The 23732-nt window shown below is 45.5% G+C and overlaps 1 long non-coding RNA gene across 2 annotated transcripts in view; it reads left to right on the top strand.

The window, feature by feature from the left end:
- The first annotated feature begins 7691 nt into the window (after positions 1-7691).
- The window catches only part of LOC137372599 (uncharacterized), a 110436-nt gene continuing 94395 nt past the window's right edge, over positions 7692-23732 (top strand). For both annotated transcript variants that reach the window (XR_010975456.1, XR_010975455.1), the window contains exon 1: positions 7692-8015. This is a non-coding gene — a long non-coding RNA (uncharacterized lncRNA). The remainder of the gene's footprint in view (positions 8016-23732) is intronic.

Raw genomic sequence — 23732 nt, 5'->3', positions numbered from 1 at the left:
CTATTTCCAGGGCAGGGATTGGTGTTGACGGGTACATCAGGTGCTTTCATGGATCAACTATGTGGCATGGCATGGCATTGCCCAGCTTGGCCAACACTCAGAGTGGTACAGCTTGACCACATCAAGATTTTCCAGTTGCATTGATTGCCCCCACCATCCATATAAGCCTAATGCTCCCTACCCTTTCTGGCACCCTGCCCACACACAGGGTGACTGGAGTGCCATTGCTCCTTCACAAACAGAAACAGACGCAGTGCGTACACTGTTTACGGAGGGAGGGTCGCACTGAGGTCCCCCCACTGCTATTAAGATGCGGCGGCCTTTCTCGACGTCATGGGTCAAGGCAGGCCTCACCCCGCAGAACTTTGCCAGTCCGTGTGCCGCAACCTGTGGCATTGAGGGGCTGATAAAATTTAGCCCTTTATTCTTTTATTTGTCTGGACTCTAATCCAACCAATCTATTTTTCTTCAGTCTGTAGCCTATTCGTGTGTGTGTGTGCATGCGTGTGTCTGTATGTGTGTGAAAGTTGGAGCATAGTTTATTATTTTACTTAGATCGGGTTTTGATTTGAAGTATAATAAACTGACTCTTTCTTGTTCAAACTCAAGAAAACCTGTCCAGTTGGTTCTTTTATGATCATAGTACCTAAAAGGGTTAAACACTCATTGAATTGGGAGGCACACCTACTGCTTAAAAGAAAAACCCTGTTGCCATCAAGCAAGGAGAGGGACAAGAGGGGAGCCATTCGACCCCTCCTCACCTGATCATAACAAGAGTTTTTTTTTAAAGTTTGATACAATCTTCCCATCTAACAAATCCAAATGAGTGACTTTCCCTCAAATAAGATTGGAAGGAAAATATTTTAAAAACGAGGAATAATTAGTAAGTAACTGAATGAATTGATTTTGCTTAGTATTTGTAACATTGTATTCTTTCTGCCATACTCTAGCTCCATCTCTCTTTCTCTCGCTCCCTCTAATTTTCAACCATTAAGAAGTGACTACGAGGCTGGTTGAGCAATGTTTCACTTTATCAGCTTCAGAACCATTTCTTTCAAAGCCAGGAAATCCTCCCATGTCCTGCAAGTGGTGGATTTCGGGATTCAAGACCTACTTGCTTGCTATGGGGATTGACAGCCAAGATGTAGCAGCGATTCACAAGAAAGCGATCCTGTACATTGTGAGCAGAAAGACAGCGCATATTCAAGCAGCTCACAGAAGGTACGTCTACGTTTGATACAGCAGTAAGTGCTCTTGAAAAATACTGCGGGCCAAAGAAAAGTGTGATGATAGAGCCAGTTACATTCCACCAGAGATCGCAGAGACATGGTGAGTCCATTAAACACTACGGGCAGCATTGCAGCAATAGGCATCTACATGTAAATTTGGCACACTAAGCAATGAACTAATTTGTGACCAATTAATTGAAAAGGCTTCAATTCCATGAATTAGGGAATGCCTCCTCATGGAGGATGATGATTTAACCTTGGAAAACACCACAACCTTGGCAGTCCAAATCGAATCTGCCATGTTAGATTCAAAGAGGTTACACAAACATGCATCCTTAGACTCAGGGTTGCAGACACAGCTTCTCCAACCAGTTTCAGTGCAGGGGTTAACACAAAGAGACTTTAACAACCTCATCAAAGGTGTCCCATCAAGGTCAGTTACCTTCAAAACTGTGCCCATATTGTGGAAATGCTCATCAAGTCACAAGACCATGTCCCACTCGAGGGAAAAAGTGTAATTCATGTTTAAAGTGGAACCATTTTGCAAAGATTTGAAGGTCGTCAAAGAAAAAGACATCATCAATTCGACACGTGGGGGGAGTCTCTTCGTGAGAGTGAGGTATAACATGTATATACCATCACAAAAAGTAAAGCACCAGGTCATTTTAAGGAGAGCTCAGTCGAGATCGCAGCCATCCCTTTGTCATTTCTTATTGATGTTGGCGCGAAAGTATTTTATTTTGAGTGACAAACTCGATAATCAGTATTTTTTGCAATTCTCTCTCACTCCTTCAACAGACACACATCAAGCTTATGACTACACCATCATTTCAGTTTTGGAAATGATCACAGTTTCAGTACGCTGTACAAATATCACCCTAGACAGGTTCATTTTCTCTGTAGCCAAAGGCCGAAACCTTATGGGGTAAACCTTTTCAATAGGCTTGGATTCAAGCTTAAAGGTCCCGCTGCAGCACACATTAACAGGATTGATGATGCAGATTATACACACCAGTATCCTTCCTTATTTACTGGATTTGGGAAGATCAAGGGGTACTGTCATGTTCCTTGCATTGACACATTCAATCAACCAGTTTCACAACATTTGAGGCAGTTGCCGTTTGCAATCCATGCTGAAGTGTCACAGGAGCTGAAACGACTAGGAACAGATGACATCATTGACTAAATCGATTCATCGCTGTGGATATCAAATCTAGTCATTCAACAAAGAAAAAATGGCAAAATTAGACTATTCATTGACCTTAAGGCGGTCAATAAAGCTATCATACCAGAAAAGTAACCACTTCCTACAATTCAAGAACTGTCAGCATCATTTCATACCTCCACAATCCTCACAAAGCTTGATATGCAAGGGAGTTATCTTCAGATACCTCGAGCAGAACAAAGCCGATAACTTACAGCTTTTGTTACTCATGAATGTGTGTTTCAGTACTGCAGAATGCCCTACGGAGTAAGTTCAGCACTGAAGGCATTCCAGAAGATCGCTTCTTCACACTCCACTCCTCTCTGCTCCTCTCCCCACCTCTCTGTTCCTCTCCACTCCTCTCTGCTCCTCTCCCCACCTCCCTGCTGGCCTGATCTGTGTATTCAAAAACTCATGAAGAGGTGTCACCAACCTCGATCCTGAAACCATCAGGAGACATTCTTGAATTGAATGGTTTTCTCCGAGGACAAAGAAATTGATTTCCTTAACCCTTCTCAGGATGAATATCTTACAACAATAAACCAGAATGGAGCTAATAAAACAAGACCCCCCACCATATTTGGCAAAGGAGCTGTGAGAAGTCACATGGTGGGGCAACAAGATTGGTCTCCTTGGAAAGATCTTTATAATACAATCTTCAGGAAAGAAGTAGCAAGCAGACCAGGCAGTACGAACGTGCCTTAAAAGAACAGGAGACTGTAACATCTGTAAGGTCTCCAAGACTGTTTCTTTTCAAATCCACCGGTACAGAAAACCAACCTCCAAGTAATGAGAGTACAAGCAACTATCTTCATGACTTGCTGAAAATCCATCTCTGTGAGAGAATCCTGCAACAACTTCGATGTACAACATCGGCTATCGAATTCACCTCATTACATTTCAGCAGTAAAAACACCTTCTTCATTGGGCCCACAATGCATGCCTTTTCCCCAAGTCAAGACAAATCAGGTGAATTACAAACTGTTCCTTTGCTTGTAATTTGTAAAAGTGCACTATCCTCTTTAATGCCTTTCTTTCTTGAGTGTGTATGTGGTGAGTGACCTAGTGTCAGACTTTCAGGGTGAACATGTGAATAAAAATAATCCTCTTTATTTAAACTGACGAAAAGCGTGCTGCTGCTTATTCAAATTGGCTATACACTCAGGAGTTCAGAAACACACAAATCTTCCTTTTCAAAAACACACTGATTCTGGGCAGTAAAGGGAAAAGAACTCAATTCTCTCAATTCTGTCTGTAAAAGAATTGGGAACTGCATCCACGATCCAAACCAACTGGACTTAAATTAGCTGAATCTGAACTTAAAAGAATAAATTGGAAGAAAGAGGGAAAAGTATAATCGCTGAAATTGTTTCTTTCAATAAAAAGGATTACAGTAGCAGGCTTCGCGTATATTAACAGTAAAAAATAGAATGGCTGGCTTCAAGTGAAATAATTTGAAGAACAGGATGATTTAACTTGGCATAAGTGAGCTACCTTAAACATCAAACAGTTCAGAGCAGTAGCTGACCAGGTGGAACTTCGTGTGAGGGAAAGGGCAAAAAGACCCGAGGTGCTAAAAATGCTGGCTGAGCATTTCTCCCTCACCCCAGAACTGGAACAGGCAGAAGATCGAGAACCTGAAACAGACCAGGTTACCGTAGCAAAAATTCACCTGCAAGAGCAGAGGCTTGAGTTAGAATTTCAGGTGACAAATGAGGAAAGAGAGGAGAAATAGAGAGAATGCTTTCCAGAGAGAAAAATTTGAGAAGGAACTACAAGCACAAAAAGATCGTGAAATGAGACAGATTGAATTGGCTAGGGGAAAATCATCTTTACATAGTGGAGAAGATGCTGATAATTCAAATGATCCTAGTCCAGAGACAAGCTTTGGCTTCTTAAAGTATTCCTGGTCAGTACTCAGATTTGAAGAAGATGATATTGAAGTCTTCTTCATATCCTTTGAGAAGTTTGTAGATCAGTTAAAGTGGTCTGAAGGAACTTGGACTCTCCTGCTACAGGGCCAGTTAACAGGAAAAGCGAGCAAGGTTTATTCCCTGTTGTCCGAGAGCTCCTCAAGCGAGGAGCAAATGAAAAATGGATTGTAACTTCTCAAGTGTAGGAGATTGAGGGGTGATGTGATTGAGGATATAAAATTTTAAAAGGATTTGATAGGACGCAACCATATAAATTAAGAGGTAGGAAAAGATCAGCTGGTGCATCAAGCATGCCCCACACCTCATGATGGCTGCAACATCACGATGACACTTTTTACCAAACGCACCTTACCCACGCACCTCCACCCACCCTCACCAAATCGTCCAAAGCCTCTGTCCCTCCACCTCCCGCCCATTCACCCTCCAATGTCTGTCTACTTGCTTTGATGGGTGCAGCTGCAACAGCACTCAAGAAGTTTGACACCATCCAGGACAAAGCAGCCCACTAGATTGGCACCCCATACACAAACATTCCCTCCCTCCACCACTAATGCACTGAAAACATCAATAAAATACAGCAGTGTGTACCATCTACAAGATGTACTGCAGCAATGCACGAAGGCTACTTAGACAGCACCTTCCAAACCTGCGACGTCTTCCACCTAGAAATACAAGGGGAGCAGATGCAAGGGAACACCACCACCTGCAAGTTCCCCTCCAAGCCACACACCATCCTGACTTGGAACTATATAGTTTATGACTGTTGCTGGGTCAAAGTCCTGCAACTCCCTTCCTTCGGGACAGGATTTACTCCCATTTGGAAACAAATGGACTTATGAGCGAGAGGCAGCATGGTTTTGTGAAGGGGAGGTCGTGCCTCACTAATTTGATTGAGTTTTTTGAGGAAGTGACGAAGATGATTGATGAAGGAAGGGCAGTGGATGTTATCGATATGGACTTCAGTAAAGCCTTTGACAAGGTCCCTCATGGCTGACTGATACAAAAGGTGAAGTCACATGGGATCAGAGGGGAGCTGGCAAGATGGATACAGAACTGGCTTGGTCATAGAAGACAGAGGGTAGCAGTGGAAGGGTGCTTTTCTGAATGGAGGGATGTGACAATTGGTGTTCCGCAGGGATCAGTGCTGGGACCTTTGCTGTTTGCAGTATATATAAATGATTTGGAGGAAAATGTAGCTGGTCTGATTAGTAAGTTTGCAGACGGCACAAAGGTTGGTGGAGTTGCGGACAGTGATGAGGATTGTCAGAGGATACAGCAGGATATAGATCGGTTGGAGACTTGGGCGGAGAAATGGCAGATGGAGTTTAATTTGGACAAATGTGAGGTAACGCATTTTGGAAGGTCTAATGCAGGTGGGAAGTATACAGTAAATTGTAGAACCCTTAGGAGTAATGACAGGCAGAGAGATCTGGGCGTTCAGGTCCACAGGTCACTGAAAGTGGCAACGCAGGTGGATAAGGTAGTCAAAAAGGCATACAGCATGCTTGCCTTCATCGGTCGGGGCACAGAATATAAAAATAGGCAAGTCATGCTGCAGCTGTACAGAACTTTAGTTACGCCACACTTAGAATATTGCGTGCAATTCTGGTCGCCACACTACCAGAAGGACGTGGAGGCTTTGGAGAGGGTACAGAAGAGGTTTACCAGGATGTTGCCTGGTCTGGAGGGCATTAGCTATGAGGAGAGGTTGGATAAACTCGGATTGTTTTCACAGGAACGACGGAGGTGGAGGGGCGACATGATAGATGTTGACATAGTTATAAGCGGCATGGACAGAGGGAATAGTCAGAATCTTTTTCCCAGGTTGGAAGAGTCAGTTACTTGGGGACATAGGTTTAAGGTGAGAGGGGCAAAGTTTAGAGGGGATGTGCGAGGCAAGTTCTTTACACAGAGGGTGGTGAGTGCATGGAACTTGTTGCCGGGGGAGGTGGTGGAAGCAGGTACCAGAGAGACGTTTAAGAGGCATCTTGACAAATACATGAATCGGATGGGAATAGAGGGATACGGACCCCGGAAGTGCAGAAGGTGTTAGTTTAGGCAGGCATCAAGATCGGCGCAGGCTTGGAGGGCCGAATGGCCTGTTCCTGTGCTGTACTGTTCTTTGTTCTAACAGCACTGGGGGTGCACCTACTCCACATGGGCTGCAGCAGTTCAAGAAGGCAGCTCACCATCACCTTCTCGAGGCAATTAGTGATGGGCAATAAATGCTGGCCAGCCAGCGACATCCACATCCCATGAACAAAATCAAAACATTTTCTTTTTAAATATTTCTTTGTACATATTTTCGACAATGAATCATTCATGTGTGATTCTGTCAGGTAACTGTTGTGTGTGTACACCATTCAGATGTGTGGCTACAAGATCATGTTATTTATGTAAGAGTTATAATGTAACACAACATGTGATTGACTGTTGGTCAGTCTTGATGATACACGTGTACAGTTACTATCTCAATGTAATTGCTGCTCTCTCAGTAATTAACAAAGAACCCACAATACTGCATTACTGATCTCATCTTGAGTGACAGTCTTTGTGTACAGTCTCGACAGACACAGAGGTTCAAGGAACATGCGACATGTTGGCTGCGGTGAGATTTCTGAAGACTCAAAGATGAAAAAGGTGGTAAGATTATGAAGAGAGCACTTTTCTTTTACTTTTAGAAGATCAGACCATATTGCAAGCTTTTTCTCCTCTCAAATCTACTCAGCAATGATCTGGATCTCCAACACCCTAACCCATCCAGCTTTCTGACCTTTGAAGCAGTGCAGTCAGCAGCAACTGGCTCAGCTTCTTTTCATTTTGTCTGTGAGGTCGGGTGTGGCTGCAGACTCCGGTTGACTTTACTTATCCAATAATGATTTTATCTGTATCTTTCCATCGGCTTGACATGGACCACAATGTTGATAACACAACAGAGATACTGTGGGAATGGTTAAAGAATGTTCAGCGGGCCGACCACGATGTGGAGTGGAGGACACTGGATAATCCCAACTGAGTCGTCTGCTTTGCACAGCCATCTCACTCAATGCTTGTTCCCTCCTTTAAATCTTTACAACCATATTTTAGATGACTTCCAAATATTTTCAGAAATCTCATTCACCAAGGCAATTGATGCAAGAAAATGTGCCTTTAAAATGGAACAAGAGAAATTAAATGTCTTCATCCGATAAAGTGTTGGCTGAGCTTTATTTTAACACTCTGAGGTAGATCACATCAGCACTGTGCCACAAGCCTGCAACATCATCATGACAAAAGTGTCTTTCCAGCCTCTTTTCCTCCTCAAATATCGATCAGGAAAGTCAAACAGCCTTTTTAATGAAGGCAGGGTAGCTGTAAGGTTTATTTTGTCAGACACTATTTGATTTTACAGCTGCCCAGCGCTTTGCTTCAGTGCTCAGCCGGTTTAAATGTTCCCACGTGACCGGCCACTAACGGTCACTTCAAGGGCCCGACCACGTGACTGAGAGGGAGGCTTCCCAGAGCCGGAGCCGCAGACGTGTTCAGTGTCAGTCGTTTAGGCTGAGCAACTGGGCACAATATTCATTCAGAATATCAGGAGGTCAGTGAGGGCTCAAAGTCCACAGTCAGATCGAATGAGAGTCAGCAGAGTGGACAGAAAAGGCCATGGCAAGTATTTTGATTGAAGTTTTCACTGGAATCTTTGTGGGCCCGGAGGAGCAGAACCTCTGCCAAATACTAATCCGGTGATAAAATCATCGGGCCCGGAGTGAGGAGATTCCTGGCTGTCCCTCCGGTTAAACTCAGGGCTTGAAAGTTCCAGAAGGGATGTGTTATGTGTAGGAAATGATAACATAGTCTCTGTCACAAGGCTCTCAGTAGAATTTAATTACAGCTCTTATGTCATTTACAATATTGACTCAGTTTTTGACGCTCATCACCTCTACAGTAAGACCTTTATTCTATAGATAATGCACAACTTCACTTCCACTCCAGTGAAATGTCATGACAAGCACTGCTCCTCTGAATCCTCTATTCTATAAAGACCTATCTGACCTGGATTATATTGGAACATCAAGAAGATGTAGTAACAGTTGTCAAGCAATGGGAAAATGTCAGGGAGGGAAACAAGTTGCAAACCTGTTTAAACATTCATCTGAGTTTATTTTCAAAGAGTGACAGCTCAAAACTCTCCATATTTATAAACTAAAATGAAAGCTCATCGCTGCTAATGGATGGCACTTGGCAACTTGTGCATCGGTTCGAGGCTCCTGCTTGAAGTGATAGAAAATAAAGATGTATTCTGCAAGTTTCACAGAACAGCTCCAGTATTTTGTACAGGCTGTTTATTCATGTTGCTTATCGTACTGTCCTCCTCATCCATGTGCTCCTGGCTCACACTGGCCAGAAATTTGGTTCCATAGTGCCTGTAGTTTTCACACTACAGGGTCTGTTTTGCTGCCAAACAAGTGACCACGACCCATGCTCACCTCTGGCACAGCCTCTTCCAGAAACCATTTTGATGAGGGCAATAGCGTGTGCGTTAGAAGCATGCACCACAAGTATGGAGAGTAGGCAGATCATGACGTCAGTCAGTGTGTGATGCTGATTTGACACCAGCGCTGCCATTTCCAACCTCGCTGCTTGGTGGAATTCCCTGTCTTAAACACACAGCTGAATATGTGTTTAGCAGCAGGAAGGAATCTCCCATCAGCTCTGTTTAAAGTGATTGTCACCTATGCTCAGGTTAGTTACTGACTGATTTCTATTGGCTCTGTCTGAGTTTGTAGAGGTGAGTTTTTACTGCCATTTAAAGTTGGTGAAGTCGACGGGGACTGGTGTTGCACGTGGTGAAGGTCTTGGTTCTGACTTCAAGGGTTCTGATCAGACCACTGGCTCCTGGTCATGGGTTCAGTAAGTTTCCATCCTCCTTGGTCTGCAGCATGACTGGGAGAATGAGCAGAGGCAACATGGAGGAAGACAAGCTGCTGCAAGAGGGCAGAGGAGGAGGGGGAAGAAGGGCTCTCAGTAGGAGGCCTTATCAACCTGGGGTCTTCTGGAAGCATTTTTCTTACTTCAACCTCAGCCAGGATCAGTGTGTGTGATGTCTCTGCTTTACAAAGGAGGTGCTCACGGAAGTCTGCCACCTCTTGCAACCAGACCTGCAGCCTCAGAGCAGGACAAGAATGGTGCTGTTAGTGGCTTTGAAGGTGACCATGGCCCTGAATTTCATTGTGTGAGGATACTTTCAGACTGAAGCAGGCAGCATTTCTTAACATCTCCCAGTTTGGCTGTTGGTTGCTGCAGGAGTGAAGTGATGGACACTCTTTATATCAGGAGAGGGGAGTACATTACATTGTCTCTGACCAGAGAGAAGCAGCGAAGCATGCACGTAGCTTCACCAGGATAGCTGGGATCCCTATGGTGCAGGTGCCATTTATTGCACACACATTGCTTTGTGAGTGTCGTGTCGAAATGCAGAGATGAACCACAATCATAAAGGGTTCCACTTTCTGAATGTGCAGTTGGGATGCAACCATGCTCAGTAGATCATGTTGGTAAATAGCTGGTATCCTGGCAGCAGTTAAGATGTCTTTATTCTGTGCCAAACTGCTGAGCCACCATGTCAAACCAGAGGATGGCTGCTGGGCCATCAGGGCTATCCACTGACCACCTGGGTTATGCCATTGGTGTGCGTCCCATGCACACGTAAAATCATCGAAGTTTAAGGCACAGAAAGAGGCCACTTGGCCCATCGTCTTTGTGCCGGCCGAAAAACAATCCACCTATTCTAATCCCACCTTCCAACGTTTGGTCCGTAGCCCTGCAGATTACTGCACTTGAGGTGTATATCCAGACTCCTTTTGAGTCTATCCTCCTCGCTATCTACCACATGGCAAATCTTTGTGTCGTCTGCAAACTTCTTGATTATGCCCCCTATCTTCACGTTCAAATTATTAATAGACACAAAAAGCAGGGGACCCAGTCCTGAGCCCTGCGGAACATCACTGGAAACAGCCCTCAGTACCTAAAACATGTCAATAATTACCCTTTGTTTCCTGCCACTGTACCAATTTGGTATCCACCTTGTTGCATTTCCCTGGATCCCATAGGACTTTATTTTTTTAACCAGTCTGCCATGTGGGACCTTGTCAAAAGCCTTGCTAAAATCCATGTAGACCACACCAGCTGCAGCACCCTTATCTATCTTCCTTGTTACTACTTCAAAAAATTTGATCAAGTTGGTCAAACAAGATCTTCCCTTAACAAATCCATGCTGATTATCCTTGGTTAATTTGTGCCCCTCTAAGTGACAGTTTATCCTGCCTCTCAGAATACATTCCAATGGTTTTCCCACTGCTGAGGTTAGACTGACTGGCTGTAAGTATTCAGTCTATCCTTGTCTCCGTTTTTAAATGGAGGTACAACGTTAGCAGTTCTCCAATTCTCCGACGCGACATCTGTATCTAGTGAGGACTGGAAAATGATGGTCAAGCCTTCTACTATTTCCTCTCTTGCTTCTTTTCACAGCCTAGAGTACATTTTATCTGGACCTGGTGATTTATCAACTTTCAAGGATGCTAATCCCATTAATTCTTCCTCTCTCCCTCGGTTTATCATATCCAATACTTCACACTCCTCCTCAACTGCAATATCTGCATCGTCCCCCTCTTTTGTGAAGACAGACGCAAAGTATTCATTAAGAACCATACCAACATTTTCTGCCCCTACGCATAGGTTACCTTTTTGGTCTTTTATGGGTCCTACTCTCTCCTTAGTTATCCTCTTACCCATAATGTATTGATAAATTATCTTTGGGTTCACCTTGATTTTGCTTGCCAATATTCTTTCGTGCCCTTGCTTTGCTTTCCTAATTTCCTTTTTGATTTCACCCCTCCGCTTTCTGTACTCCTCTTGCCTTTCTATAGTATTGAGTTCTCGGTGTCGGACATAAGCTTTCCTTTTCTGCCTTATTATACCCTGTAAGCCCCTTGACATCCATAGGGCTCTAGTTTTAGCCGTCTCATCCTTTTTTCTTTGTGGTAACATGTTTACTCTGAACCCCTTGAATCTCCCCTTTGAATGCTTCCCACTGTTCTGACACTAATTTACCTTCAAGTAGCTGTTTCCAGTCCACTTTCACAAAATCACTCCTCAGTTTAGTAAAATTGTCCTTTCCCCAATTGAGAACTCTAACTCCTCTTCTTTCTCTGTCCTTTTCCATAGTTATAAAACTGACTGAATTATGATCACTACCACCAAAATGCTCTCCCACTGCCACCCCTTCCACCTGCCCATCTTCATATCCCAAAACTAAGTCTAAAACTGCGCCCTCTCTTGTTGGACTTGCTACACACTGGACAAAAAAGGTTCTCCTGAATGCACCTCAAGAATTCTGCTCCCTCAATTCCTTTCACAGTAAAACTATCCCAGTTAATATTGGGGTAGTTAAAATCCCCTACTATTACTGCCCTATTGTTCTTGCATTTCTCAGAGACTTGCCTGCATATCTGCTCTTGTATCTCCCTCTGACTGTTTGGGGGTCTATAGTTCCATTCCAGCAGTATGATTGCCCTGTTTTTGTTCCTCAGCTGAATCCATATGGCTTCATTTGATGAACCTTCCAACATATCATCCCTCCTCACAGCTGTAATAGTTTCCTTGACCAAAATTGATACTTCTCTCCTTTCTTATTCCTCCTCCCCATTGCACCTGAAAATCCTGTAACCAGGCTCGTTGAAATGCCATTCCTGTCCCTCCTTAAGCCATGCTTCTGTCTTCTTTTCTTTGGCCTCATTATCTCGAGAGACAATGGATAAGCGCCTGGAGGTGGTCAGTGGTTTGTGAAGCAGCGCCTGGAGTGGCTATAAAGGCCAATTCTAGAGTGACAGGCTCTTCCACAGGTGCTGCAGAGAAATTTGTTTGTCGGGGCTGTTACACAGTTGGCTCTCCCCTTGCACCTCTGTCTTTTTTCCTGCCAACTACTAAGTCTCTTCGACTCGCCACACTTTCGCCCCGTCTTTATGGCTGCCCGCCAGCTCTGGCGAATGCTGGCAACTGATTCCCACGACTTGTGATCAATGTCATAGGATTTCATGTCGCGTTTGCAGACGTCTTGAAAGCGGAGACATGGACGGCCGGTGGGTCTGAAACCAGTGGCGAGCTCGCTGTACAATGTGTCTTTGGGGATCCTGCCATCTTCCATGCGGCTCACATGGCCAAGCCATCTCAAGCGCCGCTGACTCAGTAGTGTGAAGAAGCTGGGGATGTTGGCCGCCTCGAGGACTTCTGTGTTGGAGATACGGTCCTGCCACCTGATGCCAAGTATTCTCCGGAGGCAGCGAAGATGGAATGAGTTGAGATGTCGCTCTTGGTTGACATACGTTGTCCAGACCTCGCTGCTGTAGAGCAAGGTACTGAGGACACAGGCCTGATACACTCGGACTTTTGTGTTCCGTGTCAGTGTGCCATTTTCCCACACTCTCTTGGCCATTCTGGACATAGCAGTGGAAGCCTTTCCCATGGGCTTGTTGATTTCTGCATCTAGAGACAGGTTACTGGTGATAGTTGAGCCTAGGTAGGTGAACTCTTGAACCACTCCCAGAGCGTGGTCGCCAATATTGATGGATGGAGCATTTCTGACGTCCTGCCCCATGATGTTCGTTTTCTTGAGGCTGATGGTTAGGCCAAATTCATTGCAGGCAGCCGCAAACCTGTCGATGAGACTCTGCAGGCACTCTTCAGTGTGAGATGTTAAAGCAGCATCGTCAGCAAAGAGGAGTTCCCTGATGAGGACTTTCCGTACTTTGGACTTCGCTGTTAGACAGGCAAGGTTGAACAACCTGCCCCCTGATCTTGTGTGGAGGAAAATTCCTTCTTCAAAAGACTTGAACGCATGTGAAAGCAGCAGGGAGAAGAAAATCCCAAAAAGTGTGGGTGCAAGAACGCAGCCCTGTTTCACGTCACTCAGGATAGGAAAGGGCTCTGATGAGGAGTCACCATGTTGAATTGTGCCTTTCATATTGTCATGGAATAAGGTGATGATACTTCGTAGCTTTGGTGGGCATCCAATCTTTTCTAGTAGTCTGAAGAGACCACGTCTGCTGACGAGGTCAAAGGCTTTGGTGAGATCAGTGAAAGCAATGTAGAGGGGCATCTGTTGTTCACGGCATTTCTCCTGTATCTGATGAAGGGAGAACAGCATGTCAACGGTCGATCTCTCTGCACGAAAGTCACACTGTGCCTCAGGGTAGATGCGCTCGGCCAGCTTCTGGAGCCTGTTTAGAGCGACTCGAGCAAAGACTTTCCCCACTATGCTGAGCAGGGAGATTCCACGGTAGTTGCTGCAGTCACCGCGATCACCTTTGTTTTTATAGAGGGTGATGATATTGGCATCGCGCATGTCCTGGGGTACTGCTCCCTCGTCCCAGCATAGGCATAGCAGTTTCTGTAATAGCTAGGATATCTTACTACCATGTGTTTATCTGTGCCATCAGCTTTATTTTCTATACTGCTTGCATTAAAATAGATACCCCTGAGCACTGCAAAACTCTTTTTTATTTTCTCACCTTTGTTTCCTCTGTCTTCCAGACTCGTCCATTAATTTTCAGCCTTCATTTCTGATTTTGTCCCAGTTGAGTCTACCCTCAGGTCCCCATTCCCCTGCCAAACTAGTTTAAACCCACCCCAACATGACTAGCAAAACATCCCTCAAGGAACTCCGTCCCGGCTCTTTTCAGGTGCAACCCCTCCGGCATGTACAGGTCCCATCTTTCCCCAGAGCCGGTCCCAATGTCCCAGGAATCTAAAACCCTCCCTCATGCAGCATCTCTCCAGCCACACATTCATTTGTCTTATCCTTCTATTCTGTACTCACTTATGCATGGCACTGGGAGTAATCCGGAGATTATTACTTTTGCGGTCCAGTTTTCTAACTTCTTATCTAGCTCCCTAAATTCTGACTGCAGGACCACATCCCTTTTTCTACCTATGTTGTTGGTTCCAATGTGGAGCATGACGGCTGGCTGTTCCCCCTCCCCCTTCAGGATGCCCTGCAGCCGCTCAGTGACATCCTTGACCTTGGCACAAGGGAGGCAACAACCCATCCTGGATTCACGTCTGCGGCTCCAGAAACGTCTGTCTGTTCCCCTGTCTATTGAATCACCTATCACTATGGGCAGCCTGCACATAAAGAAAAGCCATGTTTGCCATATGAAACGTCATAAAGTGATTGGGTTGTTCAAGAAGTGGCTCCGCTGCCTGGACCACTTTGGAGGAGCCCTCGTTGTAGCATGTGTCACGATTAGTCATGGTCTGCTGTATCCTGTACAACCTCAACATCATGAGGGCACAGCCCTTTCCACCAGGGATCAGGCGAGCGGCTGAGGAGGAGGAAGGCAGGAGGCAAACACATCCCCTTTCCAGCCAGGCTGTCTGTTATCACCTCATGGACTGAGGTACCAGTGAGCATAACCCCAATTCCCCATTCACCAACACTCCCACACCTTAGTGACCATCTGTGTCCTCTTGGAAGCAATGAGGAAATAAAAGCCACCACAGAACCATTGCAAACTGACCTTATCAAGCAAAACATCTAATATTCCAAACAAAAGTCAAGTGATCACCCTTGTGCATTCCCTTGGTGCCTGTATTGCAGGTGCTTAGACTGTCCCAGTGCTCCTATGCAGTGCTCCCAATGTGGCTGCAACCTTGACTGGGGGAGACTGCAGATGGCCTTGGAGGACACTCTCGAGTATCTGAATCTAGAAGGCCCAGCTTCACATTGCACTATCTCAGTATGGGAAGTGGCAATCTGGGCTGGCTGACGGACAGGCAACAGCAAGGGCACTGGTGGAGTGTCAATGGTGAAAAGACATACATACGTACAAAGGAACATACATGAAATTAGGAGCAGAAGTAGGTCATTTGATAAGATCATGGCTGATTGAATGTGGCCACACCTCTGCTTTCCTGTCTGCCCTTCATAACACTTGCCTCCTTTGTCTATCAAAAATCTATCTAACTTTATCCTGAATATATTCAATGACCCTGCCTGAACTGCTCTCTGAAGAAGTGAATTCCACGGATTAACAACCCTCAGAGAAAAAAATTCACCTCACCCCCATCTTAAATGGGAGATCCCTTATATTTTTAGCAGTTTGAGTATCTGAAGCCATGATAGGTGCTATATAAACATGGATTCTTCTTCAATAAAACCTGGGGCTGAAACAAACTAGAAGTTAAAAAAGGGCCATTATTGAAAATTGCATGACCCATGAACCATTTCGGCCTCCTGAATTCCCCAGCATCATAGATGCCAGTCTTTAACCAATTTGATTCACTCCACGGGATATGAAGAAATGGCTGCAGGCGCTGGATACTGCAAAGGCTATGGGCCCTGACAACATTCCAGCAATAGTACTGAAGACCTGAACTCCAGAACTTGCCGCGCCCCCAGCCAAACTTTTCCAGTACGGCTACAACACTGGCATCTACCTGGCAATGTGGAAAATTGCCCACGTATGTCCTATACACAAAACACAGGAGGAGGAACCCGGCCAATTACCATCTCATCAGTCAAGCGACGGAAGGTGTCGTCGGTAGTGCTTTCAAGCGGCACTTGCTTCGCAATAACCTGCTCAGTGATGCTCAGTTTGGGTTCCGCCAGGACCACTCGGCTCCAGACCTCATTACAGCCTTGGTTCAAACATGGACGAAAGAACTGAACACGAGGTGAGGTGAGAGTGACTGCCCTTGACATCAAGGCAGCATTTGACCGAGTATGGCATCAAGGAGCCCTAACAAAACTGAAGACAATGGGAATCGGGTGGGGGGAAAGCTCTTGGCTGGTTGGTGTCATACCTAGCATGAAAGAAGATGGTTATTGGATGATCATTTCATCTCAGCTCCATAACAAGACTGCAGGAGTTCCTCAGGGTAGTGCTCCAGGCCCAACCATCTTCAGCTACTTCATCAATGACCTTTCTTCCATCATAAGGTCAGAAGTGGGGATGTTCACTGATGATTGCACAGTGTTCAGTACCATTTGCATCTCCTCAGATACTGAAGCAGACCGTGTCCATATGCAGCAAGACCTGCACAACATCCAGGCTTGGACTGATGTTTAGTGCCAATGTTACTTGCCACTTAAGTGCCAGGCAATGACCATCTCCAACTATCTCCCTTTGGTGTTCAATGACATTGCCATCACTGAATCTCCCACTATTGACATCCTGGGGTTACCATTGACAAAAAACTGGATCAGCCACATAAATACTGCAGCTACAAGAGCAGGTCAGAGGCAGGGAGTTCTGCGGCGATTAACTGACCTGTCCCCCCAATGCCTGCCCACCAACTACAAGGCAGAAGTCAGGAGTGTGATGCAATACTTTCCACTTGCTTGGATGGGAGCAGCTCCAACAACACTCAAGAAGCTCGACACCATCCAGGACAAAGCAACCCACTTGACTGGCACCTCATCCACCAACAACAACATTCACCCCCTTCACCACCAACGCACAGTGTCAGCAAGATGCACTGCTGCAACTCACCAAGGCTCCTTTGACACATTCCAAAACTTCAACCTGGAAAGACAAGGGTAGCAGATGCATGGGAACACCACCACCTGCAAATTCTTCTCCAAGATACACACCATCCTGACTTGGAGCTATATCACCGTTCCTCCACTGTCACTGGGTCAAAACCCTGGAACTCCCTTCCTAACAGCACAGTGGGTGTACCTACACCCCAAAGACTGTAGCATTTCAAGAAGGAAGCTCACCACCACCTTCTCAAGGGCACTTAGGGATGGGCAATAAATGCTGGCCGAGCCAACGATGCCCACATCCCATGAACGAATAAAAAATAAGTAGAAATTTCCTTCTAACATCCACTGTTATTGGGTGCTGGAAGTTGCCAAGTTGGAACCGGCTCCTCCGTGTTCCTTGACCGTGACCGCTACCCAACCCGAACCCAACCAACCTGATGACATGTCGGGGTCGGGTTGGGTTGCTCTTCCGAATCCGGCATTCGGGCTCGGGCTGGGTCGGACACAGTGACAGCCAGGACGCCAAGGTGGGGTATGTGCATTTGGACTCCGCACTGGTCTGCAGTGTCGATCTCATCCAAGGTAGAGCACAACCTCTTTAATATAAACAACTTTATTCCGGTGGTCGGGTCGGGCGCGGGAAAAAATCGAAGGACTCAGGTTGTGCTCGGGTCAGATGTAGTTCTGTTTGGCTCGAGTCGGGTTTCATTTGCAGACACAAGCAGGCCTTTAGCGACCGCAGGCTTTCTGACGGGCCTGAAAAGGCACCAAGTATTTCATTGTGCTGAACCAACAGCCTTTGTCTGTACTCTGCCCCATCAAAGTCCTCATCTGAGTCCTCTGCAACAGAACTCGTATGTGACCTTGCCCGACAGCGCATTGGTACTTGTGCTATCCTTTCCCTTGTGGCTGGTGTCTCACCACATGCAGATCTCACCTCTGATCAATATCTGAGTTAGTGGCTGCGAATGTGATATTGAGTGACAATATTTCATTGTCATCAGTTTCTTGCTGCTCTTGGACTTGACACGCCCATAACATTGTCTGGCCAGGTGACCGTTCTTGGGTAGCTGAAAGGAGAAAGGCACAAGGGTAGGAGATTGAGAAGGAAAGCAAGTGGTGCATATTTACCCTATCTGTGACTTGTAAATCAGAAGAGATTGTGGGATGAGGGGGAAGTGGGATGTCAGAAGGTGGATTAAGTGGGAACATCTGCTATTATTTCAGCCCCATCTCTGGCCATGATATTAGTTACGGCTACTCCAATAATTGCAAGCACTGTCTCCTCCATCAAGGTGGGGACAAACAGCCGAGCCTACACCCGCCGGTTAGCTGCTGCAGTCTAGTTATACCACCACCTTGTCATGCAAGAGAGAGGGAAGTGTTTCAGTGAGTGTGGTGCAATGTACCTGTCATTGATGAATACCTGGCAGTGTGTGCAAGCTGTCAGGTGTGAATGTGAGGCTTGAAACTGTGTGTGAGGGTGAGGTGAAGTTTATGAAAGGTAGGAGTCCTTGATCGAGAATTTTGTTACGTGAGTGAAGGGTGGTGGTGAATGGAGGAGTGTGTGAGGCTTGTTTTGAACGCTGGACTTTGTAGCATGACTGTTTTAAAAACTGGTTTTAATGTTGCTTAAAATGGAATTCGAGAAATCAGGTGACCTTACATCAACTCCACTTAAAGACAAGGGTCTTGGTTACCAGGACAACAAAGAACCCAGATCAAAGACCTTTTTTTAACAAGCAGAGGCATCTTAACATACAAAGATAGATTTGTTAAAGGGATACTGGCAAGTTCCTTTAACACCCCAAGCTAAAGAAATATCAGCTTTTGTCACACCAGACGATCTTTCCCAGTGCCGAGTGATACTATTCGGGCTAAAAAATGCTTTGGCAACCTTTGAGAGACTAATGAGACAAGTGGTAGTCAGTGTTCCTAACTATAGTTAATTCTGATAATGTGCTGGTATACAGTCTATTCTTGGAAGGAATACTTAAAACAGCTAGAAACTCGGTTTAAAAAAGTTACAAGAAGCTCATTTTAGTGGTAAATTTGGCTGGAAGTGAATTCACAAAAGTGAGAGTGACCTACCTTGGGATATAGTTAGACAAAGACAAGTGTTGCCAAGAAAGGTGAAAGTACAAGCCTTGGTGGAGTTCACTACCCCTAAGTCTAAGCAAGAAACCAAGAGGTTTTTGGGGATGTGTGGTTTCTACTGGAAGTTTGTACCAAATTTCAGCACTGTAGCTGCTCCATTAATAGATTTGCTACAGAAAAAGAAAACCAAAGTAGGGTGGTCAGGGGAGTGCCAGGCATCTTTTGAAAAGCTCAAGGCCACTTTAATGAACCAGTGTTGGCTGCTCCAAATTTCACGAAGCCTTTCAAGGTAGCAATTAATGCTAGTGACCAGGGGGTTGGTGCAGTCCTGTTACAAGATGATCAATTGGGCATAGAACGACCAGTGGGATACTTTTCAAAAAAATAAATCAACATCAAAAAAGATATTCCACCATGGAAAAATAAATGTTGGGTCTATTATTGGCTCTTAAACATTTCGAAATCTGCATTTGCCATGATTACAGAGAAACGCTGGCATGTACTGATCATAACCCACTAACCTTTGTGGAGAATTTATAACCCAGAATGTCAGAATATTCCATTGGAGTTTACTGTTGCAGCCCTATCACTTAAAGATTGTCTAAATTTCGTGCAAAAATAATGTTATTGTCGGTGCTTTATCACAAATCTAACTGAGTTATATGAGCAAAGATGGCACAAAACGTAATTGTATTAACCACAAGTAAATCGGGAATGGGGGATGTGTGTGGAAAATGTGTTTTAGAATGTTTTCAACTTCTGTTTTTTTATACATTTCAATGAAAGGCATTCAAAAATGGCATTTCATTTAGTCAAGGGTGGAGGTATTGTGAGAGTTTCTGTAGGTTTTGTTAAAACTTGGAATCTATATTTTAAAACTGAAGAGGTTGAACTATGGGTGTTTTTTTTTAAAGGTGGACCAATAAACAAGTTTTTACTGGAAAATATATGATTTCAATTCAACATTAGGGTATTTGACTTGAGAGCTATTTTTGTGTTTTGACAAGACAGAATTTAATTATCATGGGACTTGTCTGGAAAAAATTAGTTTCACTTTGAACTGTAAAAAATCAGCTGTTTTTGGACTAAAAGGAGCAGTTGGATATCGACTTATCAGAAGATATGCCAGGATCAGAAGAAAATCCAGACCACTGTTACCTGTCTTTGAAGAATCCCTGCTCTTGAAAAGCAAAAGCCTGTGTTACGACCAGATGAGAAAGGTGTCTCGGGATCCCTCTCAGCCTTCACCTGATCTTAACGTAACAGGGTTTAATTTTAAACACACCATGTTTTTAGCTCCCCCTTGGTGAATCCATGTTCACTACTTTCCAATTATAAGGCAAAGAAACCAGCACAAACAGGTTTCTTAGGTTTAAAGGAGAAAGGTTGAAATTTATTAAATTTAAACTTTAATTTGGTTGAAGCTTACAGATACACGACGTGTCCACGCTAGCATGTATACGCGATACACACATGTAAAAAGAGAAGAAAAATAAAGTGGAAATGTTTGAGGCTATATATGAAGAGTTTTTCTTATGGTTCTTTCAGCTCACTGTAGCATCCTTGATTGTAGGTAGGTCTTGCTTTTCGTTGGGGCCCAGTACTCCTCTTAAAACTTGTGCGCTGTAGAAGACTTTTCTCTCTTGGGGGTTATGTGTCTTCAGTGGATTCAGAGACTTGTGAGAAAGAGATGGGAGCAAACAGGAGAGATCTTCTTAGTCCAGGAGCAAACGGACATTCTGAGTTCAAACTATCTGTGGTTAGTTCAAAAAACCCTGGAACAGCCAGTTAGTCATGTGATCAGCTGGTCCAACCAGTCCACAGTCCAACCCCTGTGGATTGCATCATCCCAGTAGGCCCTGGGATGCGCTTCCCCACCCCATCACTGTCTCGTGATCAACATCCATTGTGGGTTAAATGTGTCAGGAAATGGTCCTTTGTTGACACAAGCACTGTCTGTTTGTATGCAAATGTCCTTTCCAGTCACGGCTGATCTGTTCAAGTCATTTCCGCATTCCAGCAACAGTTCAAAATCAATGTATATATGACAAAACCAATGTGCCTCATTGTTGGCAGGTGGGGGCTGCCTGATACCTGTATGAAGTTGTACTCTTGCCTCCTGAAGACATCCTGGATGTTTGTAGCAAGCTTGCATCTTTAAAAGGACTTCGCATTGAATATGTTAGAACTGAACCCCCTGATACTGCACACCTGCTGAAACACCATGTAAAGCCTTGGAGAGTTGAAATTCTTTGCCTATCCAAGCAGACTGTTCATCAGCAGCACCGGGAAAGATTCCTAGTGGCAGCCACCTATTCGACTTTGGGACACCTCACCAAAACAAAGGACTTCCATCTTCGCATCTCAATCCAAGTTTTTTTTAATTCCTTCTATTTCTTTGCAACAGCTGTAAAGAGAAAGGGCCTAATTGGGCCAGTGGGTGAGTTTGCCATCCAGTTAGTGGCGCCGGAGTGGCCTGGAGGCCGGACCCAGTAACAGAGGGCCTTTTGTAAAGGCGAACGGCTTGCCATTCATTGAAGCAATGGACCAGCAGGGACCTTGAGGATCAGTGCTGGCACTGGCAGGCGTCCCCGGACATCAGCACGATTTTTAAATGCCTCCCTTGAGGTTTAACTGATGCAGTGTCCGACATGAGAGATGTTTTGTTCCTGGCATCCAGAAGAAGAAATCCACCTCGAGAAACAGAGGGCATGGATGGAGGTGGTGACTGAGGTCAGCAGCCGGGGAGTCACCAGAAGGATTAGGAGTCCAGTGCAGAAAGCGATTCAATGATTTAATAAGGTCTGGAAAGGTGAGTGGCCAGTGACACCCGGGTGACAAGTCTCTATCTGTAAGCACCAGTATTCCACATGAGCTGAGCAGACTGAGAGTCTACAGTTCTCCCTAACTTTTTCAGATCAAGTGGCCAGTTGAATATGGGATGATTGTAAAGGGGGCATCACTGAGGAGGCTGACTTCTCATGTGGATGTCATTCTGGAATAGGTGAGGGAGGGTAGCCGACTCATAAATCTTTCCCTCATTATCCTGTAGAAGAGAGCACATCATTCAAGGGAGAAGTCTTGGACAGGTGCGTGCTGTGGCTTCACAACTGCTATAATCTATGGGTTTGGTTGTGCTCAGGTCCCTGCCGACTAGCCTGAGTTCTCATCACCATCTTGTGCATCCCACAGGGCCAGTAGTGGAGGGGGAGCAGAATGTTGGCGCTGCCCCTCCTCCGGCAGGGAGAGATGTTCCAGGTGCACCGTCACATCATTCCACTGCACCTTCGACCCACAGACACACACACCCTGGTGGGTTCAGTTTAGCTTAGAACATGGAGCACTGGGTGAACTGCACATCACAATGAGCAGTAGGAGGATATTGAGGCTTAGTCAGCTGTGGGCAATCCCCATCAGGGGATGGAGCACAGACACAGTCAAGCTCCGCTGGGTGAAGATGCTGGGCCTTGGGTGTTAGAAACAAGGCCGGTTTTACTGGAGCAGATGATGGAGGAATCCATGCAGCACATTGTGTACCGATTATTACTTGGGGTTTTGAGTGCATGAGCTCCACCTGTGAGAGAGTGCCAACCTCTTGGAGAGCCATAATGCAGCACTACTCTGAGTGGGTGCAGGAGCAGGGTGCTGACATGTACAGAAGGAGTGACACACTCTGTATCATTGACTTCTCACTGTTGCTGATGGCGCAGGAAAGCTTGGCGGTGGATGCCAGCTGCGTTCACCTGGTGGCCTTATCCATCATGCAAGTGCACTGGAAGGGCTGAGGCAGTCGAAGAAGCTGATGAGGGGGCTACCTCTCAGGGGTGCTGGCATCATCCCTCACCTTCTCGTCCCTCTGACCTGAGAAACCATCCATGCTGCAAGGCCCTGTGACAGAGGCTACCCATGCAAGGATAGAGGCCCAGCAGCTTATCGAGGAACCCCACAGGCATCTCCACAATGAGAACGGAAGCCACAGGCATCTCAGCCATGAGCAGAGGCAAGGGAGCAGGCTCCCCCCCACCTCACCCTCAGCCACAGCGGGAGCATCCTGTAGTGGACGAGAACGCAAGCTGCCAGACTGGAAGATGCACTTAATGGGTCACGTGAGTGATGTTTTCTCAGTTTCACAGAATTGTTACAGTGCAGAAGGAGAGCATTTGACCCATTGTGTCGGCACCGGCTCTCCGAAAGTGAAATTCACCTAGAGCCATTTCCCCATCTTCTCCCCGTAACCCTGCACATTCTTCCTTTTCATATAACAGTCTAATTCCCTTTTGAATGCTTCAATTGAACCTGCCTCCATCACACTCTTAGGCAGCGCATTCCAGATCTCAACCACTCGCTGTGTGAAAAAGTTTCTCCTCGTTGTCTTTTCTTCTCTTCCCCATTACTTTAAATCCGATCCACCTCATTCTCCATCCTTTCACAAGTAGGAACAGTTTTCCCCTATCTACCCTGTCTGGACTCCTCATGATTTTGAATACCTCTATCAAGTCTCCTCTCAGCCTTCTCTTCTCCAGGGAAAACAGTCCCAACTTCTCCAATCAGTCTTCAAAATTGAAATTCCTCATCCCAGGAATCATTCTTGTGAAACTTTTCTGTCTTCTCTCCAATGCGCTCAGAAGTGTGGCGCCCAGAAGTGGATGCAGTACTCTAGCTGAGGCCGAACTAGTGTCTTATACAAGTTCAACATAACTTCCTTGCTCTTGCACTCGGTGCCCCTATTAATAAAACCCAGG

Source organism: Heterodontus francisci, chromosome 8, assembly GCF_036365525.1.
Source record: "Heterodontus francisci isolate sHetFra1 chromosome 8, sHetFra1.hap1, whole genome shotgun sequence".
Lineage (NCBI taxonomy): Eukaryota > Metazoa > Chordata > Chondrichthyes > Heterodontiformes > Heterodontidae > Heterodontus > Heterodontus francisci.
The sequence above is the reverse complement of the archived record's forward strand: the minus strand, read 5'-3'. Positions and strand labels throughout refer to the sequence as shown.